The sequence below is a fragment of the Rana temporaria genome, chromosome 11 (genome assembly GCF_905171775.1).
Source record: "Rana temporaria chromosome 11, aRanTem1.1, whole genome shotgun sequence".
NCBI lineage: Eukaryota > Metazoa > Chordata > Amphibia > Anura > Ranidae > Rana > Rana temporaria.
The window spans coordinates 112,627,967-112,633,823 of record NC_053499.1 but is presented as its reverse complement, the minus strand read 5'-3'; the positions used below and the strand labels follow the sequence as shown (position 1 = coordinate 112,633,823).

At 43.8% G+C, this 5,857-nt stretch overlaps 1 long non-coding RNA gene across 1 annotated transcript; it reads left to right on the top strand.

Annotated features, from left to right (window-relative positions):
• Positions 1-1,756: 1,756 nt before the first annotated feature.
• Positions 1,757-4,141, top strand: LOC120917500. Its single transcript, XR_005744212.1, has 3 exons — positions 1,757-1,792; positions 2,607-2,737; positions 3,906-4,141. It is a non-coding gene; the product is annotated as an uncharacterized LOC120917500 (long non-coding RNA).
• Positions 4,142-5,857: the final 1,716 nt, after the last annotated feature.

Here is a 5,857-nt window from a genome sequence, read left to right as displayed (position 1 = left end):
TATGGATATCTCCAGATACGCCACTATGCTCTGACTATCGCTCCAAACCTGCAGTTTTCCCCCCCAACGGCTTTTGAAAGGCTGATATTGGCGGGTACAGCACAGAGGGGCCTGATCTCTAACATATATAAAATATTGAACTCTAGGCCCGTGGAAACGGCAGGCAAACATGCATATATGCTTAGGTGGGAAAAGGCCCTAGGCGAGGAGATCTCTGTGGAACACTGGCGGGCGATCTGGTCTCAAGCGGCAAAAACTTCGATCTGTACTTTATACAAGGAGAACATATATAAAATCCTTTACTTCTGGTACATGACACCTGATGTTCTCCACGCCATTTACCCGACCACTTCGGACCGCTGCTGGCGCTGTCAGCAGGACAGGGGAACGCTTATCCATATCTACTGGAGCTGCCCATTGATAGTCCCCTTCTGGACCTCGGTACAGCAATTACTGGACCGACTTCTAGACAGGACGCTCCCCCTGACCCCGAAAGTTTACTTATTAGGTTTGCCCCCACCGAAAATCCCTGCACCCTACAAGAAACTGACCAGACATGTCCTCACAGCAGCGAGATGTCTGGTGGCTTTACACTGGAAGCGCTCCGCCCCACCCCCCCCTGAGGCCCTGTACGCTAGGATAAAAGATGTGGAACTAATGGAGAAGATGACGGCCAGAATGCTAGACAGGCTGGAAGCCCATGATGAGGTTTGGGAGCTTTGGCACCGCCGGGAGGAGGAGCCCAGATCAGGTAGCTGAACCACACAGGTAATTTCCCACCCCATTCCCCCCCCCGTCCCCTCTTTTTCCATTTCCCCTCTTCTGTTTCTTATCTTCTCTTCTTCTTCTCTATTCCCGTGAACCCACGGATGATTCAAGATTGTTCACTAGTACAATGTTGCACTGAAATGATTATCTCGCACCTTGCACTTAACCGGTTTATGTAGCTAAGGCTCAGTACGAACTACTCGTTACTTTGTGAAGAGGACACATAACTGATCAGATAGAGCTATGCAGAATGGCATATATGTAACTGACCACCTCGCTAGATGTTGCTTTCGTGTATGGTCTTGCATGTATACGTGTATTGAAAACTTCTGAATAAAACTGTTATTGATAAAAAAAAAATAATATACTGTAAATAATAATAAAATGTGAATGTATTTATTATAATAATAAATGATTTTTTTTTTCAGGTAAAAAAATTTGCATTTATATATTTTTTGCCTGTTCTCTCTGCATTGATCTCTTGTATCATGTTTGCAGTATCTGACCATCTCTTGTATCATGTCTGCAGTCTCTGACCATCTCTTGTATCGTGTCTGCAGTCTCTGTCTCTGACCATCTCTTGTATCGTGTCTGCAGTCTCTGACCATCTCTTGTATCGTGTCTGCAGTCTCTGACCATCTCTTGTATCGTGTCTGCAGTCTCTGACCATCTCTTGTATCGTGTCTGCAGTCTCTGACCATCTCTTGTATCGTGTCTGCAGTCTCTGACCATCCCTTGTATCATGTGAAGTCTGCAGTCTCTGACCATCTCTTGTATCATGTCCGCAGTCTCTGACCATCTCTTGTATCATGTGAAGTCTGCAGTCTCTGACCATCTCTTGTATCATGTCCGCAGTCTCTGACCATCTCTTGTATCATGTGAAGTCTGCAGTCTCTGAGGGAGTTTGGAGAGGAGTCAAGAGTGGGAGTGTCGCTGGGATGGGGATCATGGGAGAAGTCAGAGAAACCAGAGCCACCAAGCTGGAGCCGATTGACTGATCCCTGCAAGGTGCACCTAAAAGGAGGTCAGTGACAGCACCGCAAGGCCAGCCTAAGGGGGGGGGGGGTCACTGATGTAAGGGGGAGTGAATACAATAATGTAAAGGGACACTGATATAAAGGTTTCCCCCTTATATCAGTAACCCACCCCTTACCCTCGGCTGCTTTCACATTGAGGCGTCGGGGGCAAAGCGCTGCAATTTTTAGCGGTGCTTTACCGACTTTTTTTGCAGTGCTTTTCAGCCGCCAGTGGGCACTTTTAACCCCCGCTAGTGGCCAAAAAAGGTTAAAATCGCTCCCAAAAAACGCTGCTGCTGATTTCAATGCCCCCACGTTCCCAGATTTCCCCCTTGATGATTGACCACTTTTAACTGGCATTTGCATATATATAAAGCCCTATGTGATTTTTATATCTGTCTTCTGTATATATAATACACTCTTCAAATGTGCATAGTTTTCCCTTTCATGAATAAGAAAAAAATGACGTTATGCTATGTGGCTGGTATGACATTTTTTCCAGGGCTGGTTTTTATTCCCAGTCCGGCCCTGCATCTCACTATTCCTACTCTGACACCCATCAGGTAATTCCTTTATTTAACTTCAATTTCATTTATTCTAATTTTAATTTATCACTTATTCTCAAACACTTTTATTACACTTAGATGCCCCACACATACTATGATGCCTTCATTTTTGCACCACAATTAAACATTATTCATACTCCCAGTATTATGTAACTACAATAGAACATCACATTTAGCTCACTTTACACTATCATGCTCATCACTTTGAGCTTATGCAACTGCACACCTTTTATCTTCCCTACATTTTCTTTCCCAGATATTCCCAAGGCTATTTCCCAGCATCACCTACAGTGCCAGTGGGGGTGTTACCATCACGTTGGAGGTTCCATGTCGGGGTCCGGTTCCCTCTGGGCTTTTCGTCCCCTCAGCTCCCGGGCGGGATGCAGGGTCATTTCCGCCGTTTTAGCGTCACCAGCACCTTGTTGCTTTAACCACTTCCCGACCTCCTCATGTACATATACGTCAGCAGAATGGCACGGACAGGCACATGTACGTACCTGTACGTCCTCTGCTAGACGTGGGTGGGGGGTCCGATCGGGACCCCCCCCCCGGTACATGCGGAGGTCGGGTCCGCTCGGGGAGCGATCCGGGACGACGGCGCGGCTATTTGTTTATAGCCGCTCCGTCGCGATCACTCCCCGGAGCTGAAGAACGGGGAGAGCCGTGTGTAAACACGGCTTCCCCGTGCTTCACTGTGGCGGCGCATCGATCGAGTGATCCCTTTTATAGGGAAGACTCGATCGATGGTGTCAGTCCTACAGCCACACCCCCCTACACTAGTAAACACATACACAGTGATCCCTAAATGTTACAGCGCCCCCTGTGTTTAACTCCCAAACTGCAACTGTCATTTTCACAATAAAGAATGCAATTTAAATGCATTTTTTGCTGTGAAAATGACAATGGTCCCAAAAATGTGTCAAAATTGTCCGAAGTGTCCGCCATAATGTCGCAGTCACGAAAAAGATCGCCGCCATTACTAGTAAAAAAAAAAAAAACATCCCCTATTTTGTAAACGCTATAAATTTTGCGCAAACCAACCGATAAACGATTATTGCGTTTTTTTTTACCAAAAATAGGTAGAAGAATACGTATCGGCCTAAACTGAGGAAAAAAAAAATGTTTATATATGTTTTTGGGGGATATATTTTACAGAAAAAAGTAAAAAATATTGATTTTTTTTTAAAATTGTCGCTCTATTTTTGTGTATAGCGCAAAAAATAAAAACCGCAGAGGTGATCAAATACCACCAAAAGAAAGCTCTATTTGTGGGGAAAAAAGGACGCCAATTTTGTTTGGGAGCCACGTCGCACGACCGCGCAATTGTCTGTTAAAGCGACGCAGTCCCGAACTGTAAAAACCCCTTGGGTCTTTAGGCAGCAATATGGTCCGGGGCTTAAGTGGTTAATGTGTAAGTAGGAGGCAGGATTATCTCCTTCCATCTTTTTATTGCTTTTTTTCCTTTATAATTTTTTCCTTTTTTTCATTTTTACCCCAATTGGTGAGTTTTAAAAGTAGTTGATTTGCCCTTATATGTACATAATATTTCTTTCAGATTATATGCATCGCTCCTGATGAGGTGATATAGTCGCCGAAACGCGTCGAGCCAACGCCATCCTAGATGCTATACGTTATCATATATGATGAGATCTAGCTAAAATGTTTTATATTTGATATTGATATATTTTGATATATTTGATATATTTTATATTATGTCTTTATATGGAGCCTGCTGGCCAAGATATTTTGTATAACTTGTGTTCATTTATTAAAATTGTTTTTTCAAACTGATCCATTGCTCCACTTATGTGCCTCATTCAAAGTCCCGAACCCGTTCCCAATTTTAAACTGATTTAGGGATGGAGACACTTGTCTAGGGCAGTGATGGCGAACCTTGGCACCCCAGATGTTTTGGAACTACATTTCCCATGATGCTCATGCACTCTGCAGTGTAGGTGAGCATCATGGGAAATATAGTTCCAAAACATCTGGGGTGCCAAGGTTCGCCTTTACTGGTCTAGGGTGTCTCATTCAAAGTCCCACATTCCTTTGTCCACAATATAGACATTTATATAGCTCAGTTTTTTTTCCCCTCATCGTTGCCTTCGCCGCCATTCATTCCCCCGTAGCGCCGGCGTTCTGTTTATTTGGCGATCAGATAACTGCGTTTAATGATTACTCGGCTGCATGCTGCGCACATGAGGCTCTCAGGCTTTTCTGCTCCGAGCTGTAAAAATAAAAACACATGATGGGACAAAGTTAATTATTGTGAGTGGAGCTGATATTCTGTGTTATACATTAACCGGTTAACGCCCGCCCACTGTATATATACGTCCTCTTTTTAAAGATGGACATCTTGGTAACGGCAGCAGCTGCTGCCACAACCGAGGTATCCATCTCTTCAGTGGGCGGGCGTGTAAACGATAACGGCGGTCTCCGTGGCGGATTCGTCGCGAGATCGCCGTTATCGGTGGCGAGAGAGGGGCCCTCCTGCCGCTCTCCCGCGCCCTCCGCTGCTTACCGTAGCCGGCGGTAGCGGCGGAGGAGATCGGGTGCTGCTGCCTAGTGTGTGAGGACTCGAGTGAGGGCAAGATGGCCCCCACCCGTCCTCATAGCTTTGCTGGGCGGAAGTGACGTCAAAACGTCAGTCCCGCCCAGCGTCTTAAAGAGACAATTTTTTGTTGTCATTTTTTTAAATAACAAAATTTCCATTTTTTTTTTTTATTTTTTTTTGCATTGAAGTCTAAATATGAGATCTGAAGTCTTTTTGACCCCAGATCTCATATTTAAGAGGACCTGTCATGCTTTTTTCTATTAAAAGGGATGTTTACATTTTTTTTTATTATTATTTCAGTGTAAAAAATTATAAAATCAATAAAAATAAATAAGAAAACAAAAATTTTTTTTTAAAGCGCCCCGTCCCGACGAGCTCGCGCGCAGAAGCGAACGCGTACGCGAGTAGCGCCCGCATATGAAAACGGTGTTCAAACCACACAAGTGAGGTATCGCCGCGATCGTTAGAGTGAGAGCAATAATTCTAGCCCTAGACCTACTCTGTAGCTCAAAAAAATGCAACCTATAGAATTTTTTAAATGTCGCCTATCGAGATTTTTAAGGGTAAAAGTTTGATGCCATGCCACGAGCGGCGCAATTTTAAAGCGTGACATGTTGGGCATCATTTTACTCGGCGTAACATTATCTTTCACAATATATAAAAAAATTGGGCCTAATTGTCTTATTTTTTAATTTAAAAAAGTGATTTTTTTCCCCAAAAAAGTGTGCTTGTAAGACCTCTGCGTTAATACGGCGTGACAAAAAGTATTGCGATGACCGTCATTTTATTCTCTAGGGTGTTAGAAAAAAATATATATAATGTTTGGGGGTTTTAAGCAATTTTCTAGCAAAAAAAACTGTTTTAGTCTTGTAAGCACCGAACCTGAAAAACAGGCTTGGGGCTAAAGTGGTTAAAGGATCTCACCTTTGTTATGACGGCAATTTTAAAGAGAA